We start from the raw sequence: 24,618 nt of genomic DNA, 5'->3' as shown, positions 1-24,618 counted from the left end.
GGTCATCCAGAATTGTCATATTTCTATGGGTCAACTCGGGATCAGAATTCAGACCTTTTGTCACACTGCTGTGCCCAGTTAATTAAATTTCTGTCCAGCAGAAGGAAAAAAGGCCAACCCACACAAAGGAAGCAATTTACAGTACTTCATCCAGCTCCTGAGGAGGAAAGAGGTGAGGCAGAATGATCTGCATCAATCACTCAGCTGTCACACTGTACCAGGGATGGGCTTGTCCAAGCCCACTAAACAAAGGAGGGAGCAAAGACAATTGGAGGCAACCCAGGAGGGGTCACCCTTTGAACTTTTGGTGTGTCAGACCCTGGTGGTGAGATCAGTGAGGGGCGGAGCTGAGAACTCAGGAGCAGATGTGACTAATAACTCCTGAAATTTTGAACTGTCCCAGCATGCTGTGCAGGAGGGTTGGGTCAGGGGTGGAGAGGAGACGTGGCACCCTGGGATTGGCCAGGGGTGCCTGCCTTTTAGAAGCTTCATCTCCCCTTTAAAAACTCTTGCACAAGGGGGAGACTCTCTTGCCTGTGGATTTAGGGGCGCTTTGCTGTACCTTCACTGATGGACCCTGGAACTACCATGGAGAACTGGAAAGAGGAATCCCCTAATGCCCACAAAGGACTAAGGACTCTGCCCAGTTGACCCCAGGACCAGTGGGTCTCCCCAAGGGCCAGTTATGCTGCCCCCTTGCACCGTCTGAGGACCAGTTGGTTGAAAGCCGTGGACGTTTGTGTGCACAACCAAGATCATGAGGAGAGCTGGCGCAGGGAGCCAAGAGCACAAGTTCTTTGAGAACTGCAGTGCTTTATTGGTGAGGAAGGTTGTTGTAACTGCCCCTGGTGACTAGCGCTCACCACCAGGAGTAAAATTAGCCCCAGTTCGTCAAAATCAGTCCACCAGTGCCTGAGTTATTGCATTTTTAAGTTTTGAGGCCTTTGACCGTTCCTCACAGAGTGAGTGGGACTCCACTGCCTCATCCTGCAAGGAATATTCTATGTATATCTCCAGGGAATGGGTGTGAGTGGGGCCCCCTCCCTTGGCTCTTCTCTCTGCCTGGGGACCCCATTCTCCGGGCACGTTCTTATTCTGGGGGCTGTGGCCCCAACCCCCACATGCCAGAAAAGGAATGCTGGTGGGGGGGTGAGCCAGGGTGCCCCCCAATGGTGGTGGCCTCAGCCGCAGCATAAGGTTGTACCTTGCCCACAGGAGCTGGCAGGGAGAAGGAATCTGCCAGCTCCCGCGGCAGCACCCAGAGGTGCAAGTTGAAGGGGAGTCAGCGGGGCAGCAAGGGGTGGCCTCCCTCAGCTGTCCCCATCATTTAGGGGCATAAGGGTGCCCGGTTAGACCAGGGCATCCCCAAATCCAACTGCAAATGACGTGCGGCACGAATCAGCGCAGCACAGTAACAGGAAGTGGCTCTCCCCAACACAGCCAGGGAGCCACTTATAAGATAATAATGTGCTCCCAAAGGAGCGCTCCTTAAGGCCCTACGCAGCTTGGCTGTTTTGCGTTTATTCCTCCCTTTGTGGTGGCCCCAGGACAGCGCGGTCACCACCAATAAGCGTAAGAAGTGTGGAGAGTTTCCTTATTTATTTCAAGCACTCCCAAGGCTGGAGCTTTTGTTCTACAGCTGGGTGTGCTGCCCTCTCTAGGGGTTATGTTTATGGTTGCAGTTCCTATGGCCTGAAAGGCCTAAAGGTGATTAATGGGAATGCATGCCTTGAAGAGCCCTCTAAGGGCCAGGTTTATGGCTACAGCACAATGTACTTACAGTGTGATGCACTCCAGGGTCTTCTTTTAAACTGCAGTATTAGGCTGGAAAAATGTATAAAAAATACATAAACAAGTTTAATTTGCATAAATGTTTTATTGGTTTTGTATAACAATAAAAGTGATTATTGCTCACAATGTATATGTTTTGTTATTGTTATGTTATGTTATGTTATGTTATGTTATGTTATGTTATAGGGGTATTTGTAAAGTGCACGGCTACTCCTACGAGTGTCCCGGCGCTGACTTAACCCTATTGACAGAACAGTTGGGGGCTGCTACGGGAACTCCACTCTCATTGAAACAACCAGGTTTTTAATTTTCTTCTAAAGCTGAGGAGAACTTGTTCCTGTCTCAAGAGAAGCGGCAGGTTATTCCACAGCTTAGTGGCGGTCACCTGGAATGAGCGTCCGCCCAACCGAGAGCGTGCAAATTTTGGCATGACCGACAGCTTCTGAGTTGAGGATCGCAGAGTTCTGACAGGGGCATATGGCTGAATTCTGCTCCTAATGTAGGGAGCTCCAACATTGTGAAGAGCTTTAAAGACTAATACCAGAGCCTTGAAAATCACCGGAAGCCAGTGCAGTAACATGAAGAGGGACGTCATATGACTTCTAAGATCAACCAGCAGGACGGCCCTTGCTGCTGCATTCTGTACCACCTGCAAACGGCCTAGTAGGTAGTCAGGGAGGCTGAGATACAGAGCATTGGCGTAGTCCAGCCTAGATGTTATCAAAGCTTGGACAAGAGTTTTCCTATGAGAAACTGAAAAGAGAGGGAGAAAGTTCCTCATCATTTTCTGTAGTTCAAAACAGGTGGCGGCTACAGATTGCACTTGTGTGTCCATTTTTACCCCAAGATTTTACCCTGAGAGAGTCAAGTCCAACAATGGAATGCTTGGTTCCCAGTAAGTAGAATTACAAACCTATAACTTGTGCAGGCCACACAACTAATAACCCGATTTTCTACAGTCGCTAATTGCAACCTGACTCATTGACATTCATTAGGCAGGTCATTTTGTGAACCTCCGTGAATATACAATTTGTGATGCGAACTATTAGTAACTTGGTTGTATCACAAATTGGATTGCCTTTTGAAAACTAGTCTCTGTGCGAATTTCACATCCCCTACTTGCAAATGGAAATAGTCCATCAGGGCACAGGCCCACAAAAATTAATGCAGACACATCACTTGCAACCACAGCCCAAATTGAGCACTGGTTCCTTCTATATATCTCAGTTGGCGAGTTGACCTCACTTTTCATATGCCATGAGACCAACATTAGACTATATTGTTTTTATCTGTAAACTTGCAGCCATTGGCTTTAGTAACTGAAAACAACACCTTTGATCAGCTTACTGGACTATTTCAGTCCCATCTTCTTTTATTGACTGTTTTATCATTGTACTTCCAGTGGAATGCATCATGGAATATTTTCTTTTTGAAAAATAAACTCCATCATTGCACATTTATTTCTTTATCTCAACCATGCACAGTAATTAATAAGTAACATTTAAGAGTTTGGAACTGCAGCAGGCCTTTTTTACTGCTTTGACAGTACTCAATGATGTGTGTCAAACCTATTGACATTCCCAATGCGTGTTTTTCTTCAGTCCTCAAAAACAGTTCAATTTTGCCCATCAGTGTATAGCATGTCATAACAGACAGTACCAGACCTTCTGTGTGTGGCAAGATCAGTAAATTATCAGTATATCAATGTGTATATATTGTATGAGACAAATATCACAGATAGAACAATGAGTACTAAAATCATATACTCTACATCTAGGTGCTTTGACAGTCATATAATTCCATATATATGACTGTCAAAGCACCTAGATGTAGAGTTAAGAAGGGTACCCCTTTATATACTTACCATCACAGTTTTTTGGTGGCCAATATATAGGCTGCGATATATTTTTGTATTACAATATTTTTGCGTCCAACATTCTAGCATACAACTGACTATCTGCTTAGAGGAGGTGGAGGCAGGGCTTAATTTGAGCCTGTGGTTCCCTTTGGGGACAACTGCACTCATTTTTGGTGATTGACACTTATTTTCCACATCAGTCTTTTCCGAAGAGAAAAGAGTGAAAAACAAGCACAGGGTGTAAGAAAGTGCCTCCTTTTATGGTCCCCTGCATTTTGCTCCACTGCTAATGGTTTTGACTCTGAAAGTGCACTAGAGCCAGCTATCCAGGCCCCAGTGCTAATGCTCTCTCCCTAAAACTGCTACATGTGAAGAAGCAACCCTACTTGGCAAGGACTTTATCCCCCTTATAAGGGTATCCAGGGCTTAGGTTTTAAAGGGGTCACCAGGGCCTGAAGCACTGTTTGTGCCACTCTGAGTGACCAAAGTAAACTACTGACAGAAGATCTACCATTGCAGACTGCAGGAGCAGTGCAAACTGCTTGAAATCGACTTTGCCCTCACCATGTGTGGCAAAGTCATTGCACTATTTGTAATGTATGCCAGCCACCCCTAAGAAAGGCCTCCTGTGCCCAAGAGGCATGGTGCATTATATCAAAGGAGTGGACATGTAAGTTCAAGTTTATATGTCCCTCTAGTGGCCTTTACAATTAAAGCCCACTATAAGTGATAATAAGTGATAGACGGTCCATATGATAACACTGTCTGGCACCCGGGCAAACCTGAGGTTGACAGCTCAATTAAATTACCACCAAAATATGTCATGTTGGTATCAAACAATGTGTCTCATCACCCCTGACATGAATCTTGTGTAGGAGACGATGTAGCATGCACCGAGGTGGCTACCTTAGAGGTTGCCCACCAAGTTTCGCCAGCCTTTCCTGTGCTCTGGCTGCAAGGCCCACAGTTGCTGCCACCAAGAAAGGAATCTAACCATCTGCTAAGAAGTGTGAACTCTCCCAGGAGTCAGAGACAATGGCCTGGACGAGATGGAGGTCACACTTCCCTCCCTGACAGGATGACTAGTGAAATGCCAAATCAAGGCGGTGAACTTCAAAGCCTTCCCCGTCTGTGATGTGCAACCAGGCTTCCTTCTAAAGGAAGAAACATCCTCCCCCCTGCCCCAAGCACATTTGTACCCGGGCAGGCAGGAAAATTAGGTATTCAGGAGGTACACACCTCCAGAAGACCAGCCACACCTATAGGGTGGGCTACCTGGTCTGTGCAGCTGAAAAAGACTTCTGCCATTTTTAACGTGATAGAATAGAGGGATCTGGGTAGAAAAGGAGACACACACCCATAGAAGTGGTCACCGCAGGGATGGACTAGCCACTAGGGCTAGTAGTTCATTGGCAACTTGCATCCAGAACCCTAACCCCCCTAAATGTAAGATTTAAGGACTACCTCTGACACCAGAACCTCAGTTCTGATTGGACTTGCAACAAAGGCTTGATATACTCTACACCTGTGGCAAACTTCCTGGAACTACATGACTGCGACTCCTCCTGGACTAAAGCTCAGTTCCCCCAGACAGCGGGAACCCTTTGATAGCCAAAGGCAACTCAAGAGTCCTCTGCACTAGTGGATCGAGTCCCCTGCACACCGCAGGTGAAAATAAAGTACCAGAACCAAATAATCGCTGACCATCGGGCTCTCTGATAGAAGACAGTCCAGTGCAGTGATTGAAATGCAGTATTGACCTCTAGTAAGTTTTCCTCCAGACGCTGAAATAACTTTCTGCTGAGCTTACCGCTGCCAAGGCTTGTTGATCCTGGTCCAGTAACTACCGCTTTACTTGATGCTGCACCTCCAGGGAGCACTGCAAAACCCTCATCTCACATCAGCAGTGGCTTTGTTGTCAACTTTTTGCACCCGGTTCCCCACCAGCACCGTGTAAGTGGCATAACCAGCTCCCTCGCAGCTCCTGCTTCAGCACCAAGGACAGCTGGGACAACTCTGCCTCTGGGCTTCTCGAGCCAGATAATATTGAAATGACTATTGTGGATTGGCTCTGGCAACTGCATCACCTTTACCCTCCTTGGGTTCGAAGGAACTTGACCTGCAAGTGACTGTCACTAGTGCTTTTTACCATTGATCGAAGTGATAAAGCTTTGTAGTACTGGCTTTCACTGATTTAATATGGCATCGAAAATCCCTAACTCCACTTATACTTATCCAATTGACTTTGTTTTGGTGTCTAAATTTATATAAGAATCTGCTTTATTTTCCTAAATTGGTGTTGAATTTATTTTGAGTTGTGTTTATAACTTATTGACCATGTTGGTACTCTGGGGTGCATAACAAATATTCCTATAGTAAAGCCTGACTGTTCATTGCCTCTCTACCAGGGCTGAGCTAAGGATTTATTATTGTGAATCCAATGACTAGCTTTGGGGTATTGTGAGAGTATTACATGGTGAGGTCTAACCAGCATCACCACATAATACTCCACCTTCCTACACAGGAATAAAGAAAAAGAAAGACAGAAAATCGTCATTTAGTGAACCTGCCAGCGTGAGATAAAGGGGCAGGGGTTGTCTGGTAGTAGATTGAAGACATATAGGATGCATTCCAGATCATGTAACCTTGGTATTCTGCGTGCTGACATATAATAGCACCAGTCGCGTGCTTCAGGGCAGAGCTTCGGGCACCGCCAATTATTCATTTATAAATTAAGCACTGAGTAGAGGTGCATATCAATTAGGTTGAGTGGTAATGCTTCTTAATACAGCTTACCAATTCCTAAATTCATTTGTAAAACCCGACAAAACAACAAATAAAATTAATATAAGACTACAAAGAATGTGTAGCTCTTTTCATTTGAGAGGAGAAACATCAAGAAGAAACTGACCTGCAAAATGTCGTCTCCTTGGGAAACAGAGTGCAACTTTCTGACACACTGGGCCTGATTACAAGTGTATTGGTGTAATGCGACCAATGTGTAAACACCGGTTTTCGCAGGGGTCGGAATTACGAGTTGGGTGGTATTTAACGCATCCGATAATGTGCTAAATTCAGTGCTTGAAATGGAAAAATAGAAGTGCAGGTACTCTGTACCAAGCACCTGCTTGTTTTTGAGAAGTACCCGTACTCTTCAATTAAAAGTATTACGTCCAGGGCCGGACTGGCCGTAGCGGGCACCGGGTAATCCCCCGGTGGGCCGCACGGGTGGGGTCGGTTTTGGGCCCCTAGGGGCCATTTTTGTCACAGGGCCGATTTGTTTTTGCAGCATAACTGCAAAATTGGCCCTGTAACAAAATCGGACGAAAACCGGCCATGGCAAAGAGCTCGGTGACACCCCTAACCCCCAGCGGGTGCCGGCCGAGCACTTTTCCAGGGCCGGTTTTGGTTCCCAGTCCGGCCCTGATTACGTGTCATTTAAGAAGTGCCGGTACTCTCCCTCTCAAAATAAAAAAATGCTGGTAATCCGTACCGGACAGGACCCGCCCATTTAAAGCACTGGCTAAATTCCTCAACCTTCGTTGAATTTTGACGGGTGAAACCTGCTGAAAAGTAACAGGTTTAATGTGTGGTATTTACTGTACCATGCAGATTTTTAGTGCGTTAACCACCTCTATCCGCATGTTCATCCCAGAAAACTCACAATAGGCGCTATTTATCGCACCTGATAAATAACACACCCAAGGGAATTGTTACTTGTGGGGTGTGATCAATAGAACCTTCACTTGTAATCAGGCCCTCTGTGACGGTCTTTGCATTTTCCCTCAGTGTATTTTTAGCACATTCCCGCCTTCCTGCTGAACAACAGTACCAGGTTTGGCGGCCGGCTCTGCACATCTCAGCAAACCAACTCCCTGAAAACAAACGACTGCCGAGGCCTGGCTCTTGGCTCCGGCACCCACCTCTAGATGCAGCCAACTTTGGGAAGAGGGGCGAGGATGCGCTTTTGTCTTGTCTGACAGGTTCCTGGCCTGGAGAGCATCCTCGGGGTTGTGCGCCGACGAACCGGAGGCAGGAACAAGAACACAGTGTTCCATAGACCGATTCTGACAAGGATTTAATGAGGCATTCTGAAAAAAAAGGAAGTTTTCGGTCTGTTATGCGCTTTGCTGTTTAACAAAAAAAAAGACGCTTATTTCTCCTGCCACTCATTTAAGGTTGCCAGATGCTCCATTACTAGATTGTTGGATTTTAATACTAAAATCCCAGAGCCCGTTCAAGAAATCTTGGCGTCATGACCAACATGTTTTTCACCCCCAATCCCTTGACAATGGGACGAATTTTAAATCCGCTTTGCTGGGGGTGCCTGGTACAACGTCGTAGTATTACCGAAGTAGAACATTCCACATACTTTTGCGGTTCTGAAATTTTACATCACTTCGAAATATATTTAGAAAAACCAAAAAAGGCGTTGAACCCTGGAGTGTGGGTAAAATTGTATTTTATTTGGTCTTATTTTAAGTCATAATAGAAAGTTCTATCAGGTTTTAACCAGGAACACAAAAACAGGTTCTCGATTATCACCGACATTAATGCAGTACAGACAGGGCTTTAAGTGGGATGAAAAACCTGGGTGTGATGAGGGTCTCTCAAAGGGGCGTGGCCAATGTAATTAAAGGCGTGGCTTAGAAACACTTAAACTGAAAATCAGTGCTTAGCATAGTGTGCGGTACGACTGGTATTTTGCTGCTTCGGTCACTGCATACAGATATATAATAAACAAGTAACATTACACCTACAATAAGCTAGGGCTATTGGCTTTGTCAATGGTTGTTAGTTGCGTAAGATAAATAAACAACAGCTATGGCTTTGTTGTATATAATATTGCAAATGTTTCTGTTCTGAAATGATGAGACTGAAAAAAGTATAACGAGTCTCGTTGAAGTTACATTAAGGGCAGCGAAGGGTGGTACTGTTGTAGGGTGTAGATTTATGTTTTTTCACCGACGGTGAAGGCGAAAATGGAGAGCCCGATAGGGACTCGTCTCGGCACCTGCTTTTTAGAACTGCCGGTGCTCAGCCCCGGCAGGACCCGGCCCACTTAAAGCCCTGAGTACAGATATCCCTAATGTAACCTTCGTGTCAGGAACATCATAAAACCTTACACAAAATATATGAATTACGCAGAAAATGACAAGAGTCTGAAATAGATGGGCAATATTATACAAGGAGATGGCAATATCAAGCATGTACTATTAGGACCAGAACAGGCACAGAGTCCGAATTCGCCATATGCAGTTTGTACGATTTCGAATGCTCGTCCCATACAATGTTGAAAAGTAAAAAAAAAACTTCTTAGTGCCTTTCACAAGCCTTTTTATGAATTCCCACCATTTCCCCAATATTCTGCCTCTCTACAATCTTTTGTTAATCTGGGTTGCCACTTATCCATGAGGTTTCAACGTAGAGATGCAGAATGACATGAATTCATCGATGAGGACCCCAGAGGTCCCCCTTGAATAGAGACTGCTTCTTTTTAGGTCGGTGCGGATCGGGGAAGCCAGCGTGATGTGTGACTTGAAGGCAGTACTTCATGTGTAAGTATCTACATGGTAGACAGGGTCGGACTGGCCTGCAGGGCAATCTGGCAGTGCCCAAAGGGCTAGTCTTAAAGGCCAGGGTATGGGCTGTTCTCTGGGTGTTTATGGGCCTGGGAGTCTGTTTTTACTGTTGATTTTCCTGATATTACCACAAACATTGCTTGCAGCTAGCACAAATACATGCATTCCTCCATGCTTTGCAAAACACAACACAGCACGTCTTTACAAGTTCAAAACTGCCCGATTTGCAAATGTGGGCCACTTTTTTTGTGATCTGATTTTGTTTTGGTGCCCGGGCCTATTTCCAGTCCCAGTCCGACCCCGATGGATGACTAACCGTACCATGTTAAAACATTATCTTCCAGCACAGTAGGGGGCATATAATCAGGGACATGCGATAATTATCGCAAATCGCGTTCAGCACGATTCACATTACCGCTGTATTACATCGCCGTGTTAGCTACGTATTATCAATGTGTAGCTAACAGGCGATGTAATTCCAGCGAATAACAGGAATAGCGCATGAAATCCAGCGAAGATTTCACAGCGCTAAGAGAGGCTTGCTGATAGGGGAGTGTGGACCTAGCATGGCAATCCACCTCCCATTATCAGTATGCCTAAGTCATTCCAAAAGCAGGCATTACATACCTGCGATAACCGTGGTTAGTGCGGTTATTTCTATCCTTCGTGGGACTGCTGCACCGCTTGCTAATATCGCGAAGCCGTGTTAGCGACGATTTCAATGTTGTTTACCTAGGGAACATCTACTTTGCATGTCATTAGCGATATTGATCGCTGACATGCAAAGTAGCAAGGAAACACGCGCTAACGCTTGTTAGCGTGTCCTTGCAAATAGGGTGATAAAAAGATCGCCGCTTTTTCTGAGCTATGTGCTGAAAAAGCGGCGATGTTTCCCTTAATAATATGCCATTAGGTGTTTTATAGCCACGATGCCTTTAACAGACCACTCAGGACAGTGCAAGAACACCAATCAATATTTCTGCATTGTTCCAGAACCGCGCCTTGGGATGTAAGAAATATCGACAACTATAGTTGCCTGCTTTGCTTTTAACTCAGAGGCACTTTAGTTACAATAGAGTCAAATATACTGTATCTAGTGGCTGCATCCCACACTTAGGCGTATGCCTTTGTGCAAAATAATGTTGATGTAAAAAGGGCTTGGCATGTACAGACTGTACAATTTAAACACTCATCTCAAATATATTCATCTGAAAGAATAATCTTAGTGTTTCAGACATGAAAGTGTGAAACCCTTTACCAGTGCGAATAGAGTGAATGGAAAGGCAGCATTTTGGGGCATATTTACAAGCACCTTTGCATCGCTCTTGCACTACACAACGTGGTGCAAGAGTGATGCAACTTAAAAATGAGATTTATGAAGCCACGTAAGGCCACCTTGCATTACCCTAAGTGGCTTCATAAGTCTCGAGTAATGCAGTGCAGTGCAAATCGCTGAGTTTCATTACTCCGTGCCAGGAAGGCCTTTCCATGAGTGTTGGTTGGGTGTTCCCACGGAACTCCCATGGTTTTTGAAGCATTCCTAGATTTAACAGAAGTGGTAACGCTGGCAAGGAGCCAAAAAAATGCACCTCCCCAGGAGCATTATAATGAGGAGAAATAGGTTTATCTCTCCACATTTATTTTTCTCGTCTTGTCCTTTTTCTATGTCTGCTGCAGAATACATAGAAAGAGGAAAAGACCTCTGGGGAATTTTTTGTGCTGGAAGATGTCCCTTCCAACACAAAACAATCCTCCTTGCAACGCAGGTACCCTGCACTATGGTACAAGGGTGCCTGCATTGGCCCTAGGCACCCAAAAGGGCGCTAGCACAGGGACAAAGCCAGGAATGCGCCGTATTGAGTTAAATAAGGCACATTCCTGCCCTTTCCCTGTCACGCAGTGCAGCAAGGTGACTTTCTGCACTGCACTGCATGATTTGGCCATAAATATGGCCCTGAGTGTCAAATTATTTCGCTATCACAATATTCCATTGTAATAAGTATTTTGATATTTTCAACAATTTTGATATTTTCAACAATTTAGGTCAAAAGACAAACTATGACTATTCGTACATAAACATGGGCTCGAGCACCAGTCTAATATTGTTGTATAAGAAAATGTAGGGTAAAAACTAGGTTCAAGGTCGAAGAAGTCTTAAACTTTCAATAATTTGTGAGTGGAGTTCTGAAAATTCTCCATGTGTTCCAAAATTGGGTTGCTACAGTCTTCGGGTAGTATTTACTATTAAATTGCAAGACCTAAATGTGTGTTGATCTGATGGCTTTCTGTTGGTGCCCTGAATATCTACTGCAAAACTATCCATGTACCAAAATATTGATGGCAAAATAAATGCTATCAATATGTCGAATGTGAATTATGTAAACTGAGTTGAATACGCTGTGTATGTAGTTGCGCGAGTTATAATAATTTGAAGGTGTTGCGTATTTTATAAATTAAACATAAGCACATCTTTAGAGTTTGTAAATTTTGTGTAGTTTAAGTTTTGTTTGTATAGAAAGAATAAATAAAGTTAGAGTAATTTAAAGGTGGTGCATACATTATAAATTCAAAATTTAAGGTATAGCCATAAATTTAGCATGACTAATGTTTATGTTGTACACCAATCTACTATGTTGGCTTTTATACAAAGAATTATTAAAGTTTTCCTAACTATAACAGAGGTTTAACATTTTCATTATTCAGTGAATTGTAATTCATTTTTTATTTTTTAATAAAAACGTGTTTTAAATCGTTGAGTCAAGCGTTGTTTAGTGGATTGTCGTAAAGAGGGTCAAATAGTAAAGTGGAGGAGAGTGTCATACAATGTAGTATTGTAAAGTGGAGGGTCATAGAGTAGAGTGGAGTGGAGTAGAGTGGAGTGGCGTAGCATACAGCAGACTTAAGTCTGATAGAGTCAGCTGCATGTTGTAACTACAGTGGCATGGAGTGAATGAGAGTGGACAGACGTAATGTAGAGTCCAGTAAACTGTCGTAAATCAGAGTACCATTGTGTACGGTACAGTGGAGTGCTGTGTTGTAGAGAGTTGGAAAGTGTTGTACAGTGTTGTACAGTGGAGTGTAGGGGCATAGAGTGGAGTAGAGGGTTGTACAGTGTATTGTAGAGTCATAGAGTAGAGTGTGGTGTAGTGGCACAGAGTGTAGCACTGTCTTGTAAAGTGGAGTTGCATAGAGTGGAGTAGAGTGTGGGAGAGTGGAGCGCTGTAGAGTGGAATGTGTACAGTGCCATACAGTGGTGTAAAGTGTTGTGCAGTTCAGTAAAGTAAAGTGGAGTCCAGTGGATTGGCATCGCGTAGAGTGGAGTACATGTTGTAGAGTGGAGTAGAGTGGACTGGCATAGCATACAGTGGAGCAGAGTGTTGTAGAGTGGAGTGGTGTGGGGTTCAGTGGAGTGGACTAGTGTGCTGTAGAGTGTCAGAAAGTGTCATAGAGTGGAGTAGAATAGAGTGCCACAGAGTGGATTACAATTTTGTACAGAGGAGTGGTGTGGAGCAGAGTGTGCTACGGTACAGTAGAGTGGAGTGGTACTGACTGTCGTAGAGATGAGTGACATAGAGTAGCATAGAGTGGTGTGGCCATGAGTATAGTAGTGGAGTACAGTAGACTAGAGTGAAGTACTGTCTCATAGAGTAGCAGGAACTAAAGTGGGGTGGAGCGGCATAGAGGGAGTTACGTACAGCATCATAGAGCAGAGTTTCAGATAGTAGTATAGAAAAAAGTAGACTGCTGTGCACTCACATTGACAAGAGTACATTGTTGAACAGTGGAGTGCTATAGATTGGAGTATAGCGTGTTAGAGTGGAAGGGTGTAGATTGCCGATGACTGGAGTACAGTGTTTTTGGACAGAGTACAGTGGAGTAGTGTGCGGTGGAGTTGGGTAGAGAGGAGTGGCGTACACTGGAATGGCAGAGTGGAGTGGCATAGATTGGAGTAGCATACAGTTGAGTGGCGTAGAATGGAGTGCCGTACAGTGGAATAGCATAGGTAGCGCATCATACTGTGGAGTGGAGTGGCGTAGAGTGGTAGGCATAGAGTGGAATAGCGTAGAGTGGAGTGGGGTAGAGTGGAGTGGCTTACAATGGAGTTGTGTTGACTAGTGGCATAGAGAGGAATAGCATATAGTGAAATATCGTTCAAATTAGTGGTGCAGAGTGGAGTGGCATAGAGTGGAGTGGGGGTAGAATGGAGTGGTGTACACTGGGACAGCATAGAGTGATGTGGGATCAAGTAGACTAATGCAGAGTGGAATAGTGTAGAGGTGAGTGGCATAAAGTATAGCTGCAGACAGTGAAATACCAGGAGTGGAGTGGCGTAGAGTGGAGTGGGTTACAGTAGAGTGGCGTAGAGTGGAATAGCGACCAATAGATTGTTGCAGAGTGGAGTAGCGTACAGTGGAAAAGCGTAGAGTGGAGTTGCGCAGAGTGGAGTGGCGTAGAGTGGAATGGGGTAGAGTGTAATAGCGAACAGTGGAGTAGCATACAGTGGAGAATCGTACAGTAGAGTGGCATAGAGTGGAGTGAGGTAGACGCATACAGTGGAATACCCTAGAGTGGAATGGCATAGAGTAGAATAGAATATAGTGGAGTGGCATTCAGTGAAATGGCATAGAGAGGAGTGGCGCAGAGTGGAATAGTGTATAGTGGAGTGGCATAGAGTGGAGTTGCATACAGTAGAGTGGCGTTGACTGGAGCGGTGTAGAGTGGAGTGGAGTGGCATACAGTGAGATAGACTAGAGTAGAGTGGCGCAGAGTGGAATGGCGTACAATGGAATGGCATATAGTGAAGTGGCGTACAGTGGAGTGGTGTGGAGAGGAATGGCATAGAGTGGAGTTGCATACAGTGGAGCTGCGTACAGTGGCATAGCTTAGAGTGGAGGGGCATAGAGTGTAGTGGTGCACTGTGGAGTAGCATAGACTGGAGTGGCGCAGAGTGGAGTGGCGTACAGTGGAATAACATACAGTAGAGTGAAGTATAGTGCAGTAGCTTAGAGTGGAATGTAGTAGAATGGAATGGCGTAGGGCGGAATAGTGTACAGTGGCAAGGTGTAGAGTGGAGTGGCATGCAGGGAAGTGTGTAGGGTGGAATAGCATACATTAGAGTGGTGCAGAGTGGACTGTGTAGAGTGGAGTGACATATTGTGGCATCAGGTACAGTGTGAAGGACTACAGTGAAATAGCTTAGAGTGGAGTGGCATAAAGTAGATTGGTGTACAATGAAATAGGGTACACTGGAGCAAGGTATAGTGGAGTGACATAGAGTGAAGTGGAATAGTGTAGAGTGGAGTGGCATAGAGAGGAGTGGCATACAGTGAAGTGGCGTTGAGTGAAGTGAGGTACAGTGTAGTGGCGAACACTAGAATAGCATAAGTTGGAGTGGCATAAAGTGGAGAGGCATAGAGTGGAGCGATGTAGAGTGTAGTGCAGTAGAGTGGAGTCCTGTAGAGTGGCGGGGAATACAGTGGAGTAGCATACAGTGGAGTGGTGTAGAGTAAAATAATGTTGATTGTAGTGGTGTAGAGTGGAGTGACGTAGAGTGGAGTGCCATATCGTGGAATAGCGTAGAGTGCAGTGTTGTACAGAGGAATAGTGTAGAGTGTTGTAGCGTAGAGTTGAGTGGCATACATTGGAGTGGCGTAGAGTGGATTGGTGTACAGTGTAATAAAATAGAGTGGAGTGCTGTAGTGCTGAGTGGCATACACTGGAGTGGCATACATAGGAGAGGTGAACAGTGGAATAGAGAAAAGTGGAGTGGCATACACAAGAGTCGCGTAGAGTGTAGTGGCATATAGTGGAATAGCGTAGAGTGTAGTGCCATACAGCGTAGGGGTGTACAATGGAGTGGTATAGACTGGAGTGTCATAGAATAGAGTGGCTTACAGTGGACTGACGTACAGTGTAATAGCATAGAGTGGAGTGGCGTAGCATGTATTTCAAATAGTGGAGAGGCATAGAGTGGAGTGGCATAGAGAGCAGAGAGGAACTTGAAACAGATGTAGCGTGAAAGTGGGTGAATGGATGTAGATGTAATGTGGCAGGACTATATATTATGAGGTGTAAAGGGTAATTTTTGGTAGTAGGTGTATATAATGTAAGTATTGTTACAGTTATAGGTGTTAAACTACTTAGTTACATATTGTGCTGTGATACGGCTGTAGCTTAGCAGTATACCACAATACATGCTGATTACAAGGCAGTATGTGATTACTGTCTTTACTGAACATAAAAGGCAGCCATGTAGTTTTCAGCAGACTTTCTCTGCGTTCTGGGTTCAATCAATTAATCAATCACAGAATTTGTAGAGTGCACTACTTACCCGCAAGGGTCTCAAGGCGCTGGGGGGAGAAAAATGGGGGGGGGCGCTACTGGTCGAACAGCCAGGTCTTGAGTAGTCTCCTGAAGGTCAGTAGGTCTTTGGGTCTGTCGTAGGCTGAGTGGAAGGGTGTTCCAGGTCTTGGTGGCGAGGTGGGAGAAGGATCTGCCGCCGGTGGTTGTTCTTCGGATGCGCGGGACGGTGGCGAGGGAGAGGTTGGCGGAGCGGAGCTGGCGGTTAGAGACATAGAAGAGGAGTCGTCTGTTGAGGTAGGCTGGGTCGGTCTTGTGGAGTGCCTTGTGTGCATGGATGAGGAGTTTGAAGGAGATTCTCCTGTCGACTGGGAGCCAGTGCAGGCTTCTTAGGTGGGGGGTGATGTGGCTGTGGTGTGGTACGTCGAGGATGAGGCGTGCAGAGGCGTTTTTAATGCGTTGTAGTCGTTTGATGAGCTTGGCCGGGGCGCCTGCGTAGAGGGTGTTTCCGTAGTCGAGTCTGCTGCTGACGAGGGCCTGGGTGACTGTTCTTCTTGTATCTTTCGGGATCCACCTGTAGATCCTGTGGAGCAATCGGAGGGTGTTGAAGCAGGAGGAGGAGACGGCGTTGACTTGCTTGGTCATGGAGAGCGTTGAGTCGAGGATGACTCCTAGGTTGCGTGTGTGGTCGGTGGGTGTCGGGGCCACCCTCAGTGCCATCGGCCACCAGGAGTCGTCCCAGGCTGATGGGTTGAAGCCGAGGATGAGGACCTCCGTCTTGTCCGTGTTCAGCTTTAGTCGGCTGCTCTTCATCCAATCGGCGACGGCCTCCATGCCTTTGTGGAGGTTGGGTTTGGCGGTGAGCGGGTCCTTGGTGAGGGAGAGGATCAGTTGAGTGTCATCGGCGTAGGGGATTATGTTGAGGTCATGCTGTCGGGCGATGCGTGTGAGTGGGGCATGTAGATGTTGAACAGTGTCGGGCTGAGGGATGAGCACTGGGGTACACTGCAGATGATCTCGGAGGCTTCGGATCGGAATGGGGGAGGCGGACTCTCTGTGTTCTGCTGGAGAGGAAGGAGGTGGTCCATTCCAGGGCCTTGTCTCGGATCCCTGTGTTATGGAGGCGTGCGCATAGACTGCGGTGGTAGACCGTGTTGAAGGCGGCGGAGAGGTCCAGCAGGATGAGGGTTGCGATCTAGCTGTTGTCCAGCAGGGTCCTGATGTCGGTGGTCGCGATGAGGGCAGTCTCTGTGCTGTGCTGCGGAACCCTGACTGGGATGGGTCCAGGATGCTGTTTTCTTCGAGGTATCGGGTTAGCTGTCTGTTGACGATCTTCTCGATGACCTTGGCTGGGAACGGGAGCAGGGAGATGGGCTGGAAGTTCTTGAGGTCCCTCGGGTCCGCCATTGGTTTTTTGAGTAGGGCGTTGATCTCGGTGTGCTTCCAGCTCTTTGGGAAGGTCGCGGTCTCGAAGGAGAGATTGATGACGTTGCGCAGGTGGGGTGCGATGGAGTTGCTGGCTTTGTTGAAGATGTGGTGCGGGAAGGGGTATGACGGGGAGCTGGAGTGGATTGTGCTCATGGTCTTGATGGTGTCATCGATGTTCACGTTGGTCCATGTTGTCAGGGGGTTGTGGTTGATGGTGTGCGATGAGTCTGGTGTGTCGGTGTCTGTTGGGGCTGTCTGGGAGTTGAAGCTGTTGTGGATGTCGGCGATCTTGCGGTGGAAGAAGGTGGTGAGGGAGTCGCACAGGGCTTGCGATGGCGGGATGTCGTTGGTGTTGGAGCTGGGGTTGGAGAGTTCCTTCACAATGTTGAAGAGCTCCTTGCTGTTGTGTGCGTTGTTGTCGAGGCGGTCTTTGTAGGAGATCCTCTTGACAAACCTGATGAGGTGATGTTGGTTGCGGATGGCGTCTTTGTGTGCTGCGTGGCTGTCCGGTGTCTTTTCACTGTGCCACTTTTTCTCTAATTTCCGGCAGGTCCGCTTGGATGCTAGGAGTTCTGTGGTGAACCAGCTGGCTCTCTTGCTGGTGTCTCTGTAGGTGGGTTTTTTCAGCGGGGCTAGGGTGTTGGCGCAGTCGTCTATCCATCGTCTGAGGTTGTGGGCAGCGTCGTCGGTGTCGTCGGGGTTGGTAGGTGGGCTGAGAGCGAGGTTTGCCTGTAGTTGGTTTTCGGTGACTGGTGTGTGGTGGGTTTCTAGAAGGTGAAGTGGACGCAGCGGTGGTCGGTCCAGAGGAGTTTGATGGTGTGGCTGAAGGAGATGTGGGAGCTTGAGGAGAAGATGCGGTCTAGCGTGTGGCTGACAGAGTGGGTCGGTGTTGTGACAAGCTGTCTTAGTCCGAGGTTGGCGAGGTTGTCGGTCAGAGTGGTGGAGTTGTTGTTGTTGTTCTCCAGGTGAAAATTCAGGTCTCCGAGGAGGATGTAGTCGGTGGAGGTCAGGGCGTGCGTGCTGATGAAGTCGGCGATGGAGTCGCTGAACTGGGGCCGGGGTCCGGGGGGTCTGTAGACGAGGGTGCCTCTAAGGGTGGTGTTGGGGTCCATGTGGATCTGGAAGAGCATGTGTTCGGTGGTGCTGCCGAGAGTGTAGTCGGTGCTGGTCGAGACACGGATGGTGTTCTTGTGGACGATGGCGATTCCTCCTCCTACTCTGTTGGTGCGGTCTCTGCGAGTGATATTATAGACGTCTGGGCTGGCTGTGGCAATGTCGGGTGCGGAGGAGTCGTTCATCCAGGTCTCTGTCAAGAAGGCGACATCTGGTGATGATGTGTCGAGCAGGTCCCAGAGCTCAATGGCGTGCGGGGCGGGTGTTCAGTAGGATGCATAGGAGGTGGTTGAGGTCCTTCTTGGCGGGTGCTTCGGCGGCCCTGAGGCTGGTGTAACTGCAGTTCTGGCAGGTGAAGGGACCATGAGTGCGTTTCGGGGCGGCCTTGAAGCAGGTTTGGGTCCGTCTGGGGTTGAGTGCGTGGAGTGTGCTGGCCTCGTAGCGGTGGCAGTCATCGTGGTGGGCGCGGGGACCAGGGGTTCTGGTGCTGGGCGCGGTCCAGGCGCGGACGGGCGCAGACGGGATTGGGGCCTTAGATATAGGTAAGTAGTAGGTTTTAATGTTGTTCCCTACCTATTACCACTTTATTAAAGTGGCAATAGAGAGAGAAATGTATTTATATTTTTCTATGTATACAGAACTTTATGGAAAAGTGCACTTTGTATGTAATGTGGTAATTCGTAGGTACTATTGTGGACCTCCATAGAATTTTTGTAAATAATTAAATAGGTGAAAAATTGAAAATATATTGTAGTACACTATAAGTGTAAAATATAGTGTAGTACAGTGTATTTAAAATTTTTTGATAAAGATATATTTTTTTTATTAAGTACTGTTGTACTTCCTAGGAAGTACTGCAGTAATCCGTACATTTTCTTAAAATTATATAGAAATATATAAATATTTTTCTCTATCTTTTAGTACTATAATAAAGTGGTAATAGGGAAGGAAATTGTTTTAACCCATTACACAGGCAAAGTGTACATAAAACAGCTTGGCTGACTTAAACATTTTTATAGGCAGTCAATAGCCAATCACATAATGCCTTGTCATCGCTATTTACCATGGTACTTTTGCGAAATACTTCAAAACTTCTCAAAATGTCCATGGCAACAGATATCACTAAATTAAAATTCCTTATCACTTTAACTTATAACTTTAAAAATACCTATTCTACTTACCTGTACTAACCAAAAGGATCATCTACACACTATAATCTATATTCCTGCCAAATTTCTTTTAAAGCGTTCAGCTGGAGTGCTGGCAGCCATTTTAGGACTATGAACTTAGCTCTGAGTCTTAAAAAAAAGCAATAAAAATAGGGGACAGGGTAGCAATACCCTGACCCCCTTGTCCTCATGGTGGGGCTAAACACATTTTTTGTTTTTAATTTTGCCTGCTCTGTAAAAGAAATGTTGATGTGATCAATGATGTAATCAGTGATGTCACTGACAAGGTCATTAGTAATGTAATATGTGAGATCATGAGCAGTGCATTGCAGTGGCATACGTTGGCATTGCTCTCACAGACAGGCTGCTGCTAAACATGCAATTCCCGGTCTTTGAGAGCACTCATTTTGTCTTTTTCCCTGCCCGCTGTAAAATAAATGAAACCACCACTTCCAGCAAGCGAGAGCATTTTGTCAGCTTCCAATTGCTGGAAGAGGACTGTTTGCTCTGACTTGGCTGGAGCTGTCAAATCTCCCACCAAGTCAAGCAAACAGCTATGTCTCAGGAGTGGGCAACCCGGGACTTAGCAAGAGCCGGCACTGGGGTGGCGATCCCAAGGGCCATTGTTCTTTCAATTTCATATGCCTGCCCCAGGGAGGTGGTAGTCCCCCGGGCTGAGAAAAGCCTGGGAGAGGGGCTGTCCCGCTCCTATCCTTCTTTAAAAAAAAAACGAAAGCCCCAGGTAGGTGGTGATCCCAGGGTGTGGCGTGGTCGGTGCAGCCTGCTACATATTGAAGTTATCCCTGGGAAGGTGGTGGTCCCTGACCTTGGAGGTCCATGCAGCCCCCTTAAGCATTTTATTTTAAGCCCCAGGTAGGTGGTTGTCCCTGGGGTCAGGGTGGTCCACAAGCCCCCAAGCATTTACAATGTAGCCCCAGGGAGGTGGCAGTCATTGGGGCCCTGTGTCTTTTAACTGGCCCCCATGCTTCCTAATATAATTAGCAACAGGGAGGTGGTGGTCCCCTGGGCATTTTTAGGCCCTTGGAGGGGTGCCCAGTGCACTCCCCTCCATTTTTTAAATAATCCCGACATGCCCCTGGGATCTGGCCCACCCGGGGGCTACAATTAAAGCAAGCGCCGGAGCCTGTGCTTGTTTTTTTTTTTTTATTCACAGTGATATTGGTGAATATTTAGCCAAAATCGGTGTGAATTTCAAAAAAATGTTTTCATGCATTGGCAGGGTTTGAGCGGAACCCTAAGACCAAAGCTTTGGGGTCTGGGTATTCCTACCCTGCCCCCTTTTCTTTTTTTCCTCCCTTTTTTGTGTGACTCGGCTAGTCCCAAGATGGCTGCCAACACTTTCTGGTTGAAGTGTTGGCAGCTAATCAGAGATCTGCATTTCCCTGGGCAACCTTGCTATTATTCGTGAATTATCCGTGATCGCAGATATCCTTATTTGGTTTACCCTTAAATTTCTCAACAATTACTGAACACATTTACATCAAATAACAAAAAGCATGATCTGCAGACCAAATCCCAGCTTTCTGTTAAATTTGGTGTAATTCCGTCCAGCAGTTCGGGCTGCAACCGTGTTCAAACCTCCTATGGAAATTAACATGGGAAATGCACATTTTTTTATCCACTTTTTCTCTCGACCCCCACTTGACAGATCACCCCGAACCTTTCCATGCGCAACAGGAATCACCGGCACACTTTTTTAGGGAAATTTAGTGAAGATTCATCAAACGGCGCTAAAAATATATAGGCAAGTCAAAAAACGCTTTTCCTATGGAAAAAGGGTCCCAACTATGACTACCTGCTAGTGACAGCTAGTAGTTTATATATATTCACTGGAAAAACCAAAGGTTACAAGGACATTATAGTTAAGCTCAGGTTTTACTCATACAAAACCAGTGAAATTCAGCGGTTACAGTAGAGAGCTTACTATAACTCACGCCCTCGCAATGCACTGCTTATGACCTCACATATTACATAACTCATGACAAGGTCAGTGAGATCACTGATGACATCTCAAATGACCTCACTAGTGACATTATCCAGTGACTGTGAGTGTTTTAAAAAAGTTTATGAGTGTTAAATATACATAGCAAGGTGTCTTGGTGAATCAGTGGGTGCATGAGTGCCTGTATGGATAATTCAGTGGGTGCGTGACTGACTGTATAAGTGAGGGATTAGGTGTCTCAGTGAATGTATGAGCAAGTGATTGGTAGTGTGAATGTCTGTAACAGTGTTTCAGTTGATGTCTAAGTGGCTCTATAGGGTGTGTGAGTGGGTACGTGAGTGGCTGTATGGGTGAGTGATTAGTTGTCTGAGTACCTGTATGGGTGTCTGAGTGTGGGTGTGGGTGGGTGAGGGGGTGTGTGACTGCCTGTATGGAAGAGTGAGTGGGAGAGTCATTGGCTGTATGGGTTACTGAGTGTGTGTGAGTGAGTATGTGTATGGCTATGTCAGTGAGTAAGGGGATGTGTCAGTGGTATATAGGTGAGTAACTGCATATGTGAAAGGCAGTATAGGTAAGTGATGGGATATATGAGTGACTGTATGGGTGAGTGAGTGATTGTGAGATTGGCTATGTGAGTGAGTGTGGGCTTGTGTCAGTGACTGTTTAGATGAGTGAATACATGTTAGCATCTCTATGAGTAGGTGAGTGGGTATGTGTGTAACTGTATGGATGAGTAAGTGGTTGTGTAATTGACTGTATGGGTGAGTGGATAGGTGTGTGAGTAGCTCTATGGGTGACTGACTCAGTGTGTGAGTGACTATATGGGTGTATGAGTAGATATGTCATGGCTGTATAAGTGAGTGGGTGGATGTATGAATGGCTGTTTGGGTAAGTGGGTAGATGTGGGTGTAGATCTATAAATCAGTGAGTGGCTGGTAGGTAATGGTATGGGTGTGTGAATGGGTTTGAGAATGGTAGTGTGGAAGTTGGAGTGGGTGTTTGAAAGGCTGTATGGGGTGAGTGGGTGCATCAGAGATTCTGTGGATTATGTAATCAGTGATGTCATTTTAGATGTAATCAGTGATGTCATGAGTGATGTCATTGACCGTGTCATGAGTGATGTAATATGTGAGGTCATAAGCAGTGAAACATGAGCCTAACTAAAACGTCCCTGTAACCTTTGGGTTTTTTCATTGCATTTCTAAGGTTCTTTTTATTCCATTCCTAAATATAACATCCTTGTAACCTTTGGTTTTTCAGTGGATTTCTATGGCTTTTTAAGTAGTACTTGCGTTTGCAGAGTGGAGGAGATAGGGGTGGGGCCTCGGACCAGCTCTCAGGAATCCTGCTGTGTAGGACTTACAGGAGGTATTATGAGGGCTTTTTTGGCTCCCAAGGTCCCTCAGGAGTAAAGTGGACTTCATCCCTCAACCAGTAGTGCACCAGGTGGAGAAAGGGGGGCGTGGCCTCCGAAGACCTCTTAGCAACCCCACTGTGTTGGACATCCTTGGGGGCCAACTACCTCTCCTGGTACCTTCAGTAAGTTCCACACAGAGGGATTGCTGAGAGGTTGTTGGAAGCCATGACCCCTTTCTCCACCACTCTGCAAATGCCCCTCTTGGTGCACAACTAGTTGGGGAATTAATTCTCCTTGGCTCTTGAGGGTCCTTGGGGCCAACTACCCCTCCTGTTACCTACAGTAAGTCCCACACAGTGGGATTGCTGAGAGGTTTTTGGTGGTCACGTCCCCTTTCTTCACCACTCTGCAAACGCGCCTCCTGGTGCACTACTGTTTGGGGGATAAAGTCCCCATGGCAACTTATCTGGGGGGTCTGGGTATTCCTACCCTGCCCCCTTTTCTTTATTTTTACTTTTTTGAGGGACTCTGCTCCAAGCCGAGTCCCATGATTGCTGCCAACACTTCTGTGTTGAAGTGTTGGCAGCCAATCACATTTTAGTAGGTCAATCAATGGAAGGAGTGGGGAAATAATCAGTGTCCAACAATCAAATATTGCAGTCCGAAAAAAAATGTTGTTGCCCAAAAAAGTTTCTTCCAAATAGATTCCTTTATTTTTTCAGATTATTTTCAATTTGATGCTCCAACACATTCTTAGAAGTCCAAACAAATTTTACATAACCACAGCCAACGCATTTCGTCCCCCTTGGGACCTCATCAGGGCTGTAAGAATAGAAAAGAAAATATCACTAGTACATACATTATGCATCTCTATTCCCAAGAGTCATGCTGACATCAAATGTATATTGTTTTATACGTGTAAATTCCAATAACCTGCCTATATAACAATCTAGAATATAAAACATTTACCCAAAGCATAATCACACAGTGTTTACAAAAAAAAGGGCATAACAATTTGCACCATGTGTTAAAGACATACAATCTCACCCCTATTGATTTACAGCTGTTCTAGTTCTCCTATTAACTATCACAGGACAGATTAAATCCACTACTCTTAAACATTGTTACAATTGACCGCCTAAATCTGGCCCAATTGTCTCTTGTTGCAATTATATATAATAACCTTTCACATACCTCCTGAATAATGTCGCGGCAATATGAAATGTCAGTCATGGAGGGATGCTATTTTCATAGAATATCCAGTCTCTTCAAAGTCTAACAGCTTCTTTCTTCAAATATATTTATAAGTTTTCTAGATATATAAAGCATAATATCTAATTAATCTCCGATTTTTTTATCTGGATCATTTTCATCATTGCATTCTTCATGACAAGTTAATTGTCCTCACCCAGATCTATGTCAGTTCTCCTCTTCTCTATAATATCCTCGACAAATCGAGTCCTCAGTGCTAGAAACCAATGTCTCAATGAAAGTCTAAAAGAACAACAACATAACAGAGAGGGACAGAGTCAATATTCCTTCCTAAACCTGTTTATCTGAAAACTGCCAAATTATAGCAGAGCGCTCGGTTTAATCAACATACCTTATCATCTACATCGATAAGTTCCTAGTAGCATCCACTGCCGATTTGGTATCCCCGTTTGCATGCGTGTTTTTTCCATTTCATTTTTAATGTTTTAAATGTTTAGTTAACCAATCACATTCCCCGCTCCGCAATTAACATAAATTGCTTCCTATCCGGTCCGCAAGCTGCTAGCCAATCAAGTTTAACATTTTACCTGTCTTGCGTTAAAACAAATGCATTCTACCCTATCCGAGGCGTTTTCCAAGTAGCTAACTCCTGGATTTACATAAATTAAAGTTGCTTCCTTTCTGGTCCGCACGATGCTAGCCAATCAGATTTGACATTTTGTGTGAACTTTTCTTACGGTAAAACAATTGCATTACCGCCTCTCTACCTATCAGAGGCGTTTATGCCTGTCATAAGCGGTCCAATAGACGTGCTCCATCGTCTGCCAACACGGAAGAAATTAGTT

General features: G+C 45.7%; 1 long non-coding RNA gene across 1 annotated transcript; it reads right to left on the bottom strand.

The window, feature by feature from the left end:
• Nucleotides 1–22,988: 22,988 nt before the first annotated feature.
• On the bottom strand, nucleotides 22,989–24,221 carry LOC146812313 (uncharacterized). The gene is made up of 4 exons (XR_014965902.1): nucleotides 24,165–24,221; nucleotides 23,970–24,055; nucleotides 23,756–23,873; nucleotides 22,989–23,383 (listed from the first exon to the last, which is right to left on the bottom strand). It is a non-coding gene; the product is annotated as an uncharacterized LOC146812313 (long non-coding RNA).
• Between the last annotated feature and the right edge of the window lie 397 nt (nucleotides 24,222–24,618).

This window comes from Triturus cristatus, chromosome 7 (genome assembly GCF_964204655.1).
Source record: "Triturus cristatus chromosome 7, aTriCri1.1, whole genome shotgun sequence".
Lineage (NCBI taxonomy): Eukaryota > Metazoa > Chordata > Amphibia > Caudata > Salamandridae > Triturus > Triturus cristatus.
The sequence above is the reverse complement of the archived record's forward strand: the minus strand, read 5'-3'. Positions and strand labels throughout refer to the sequence as shown.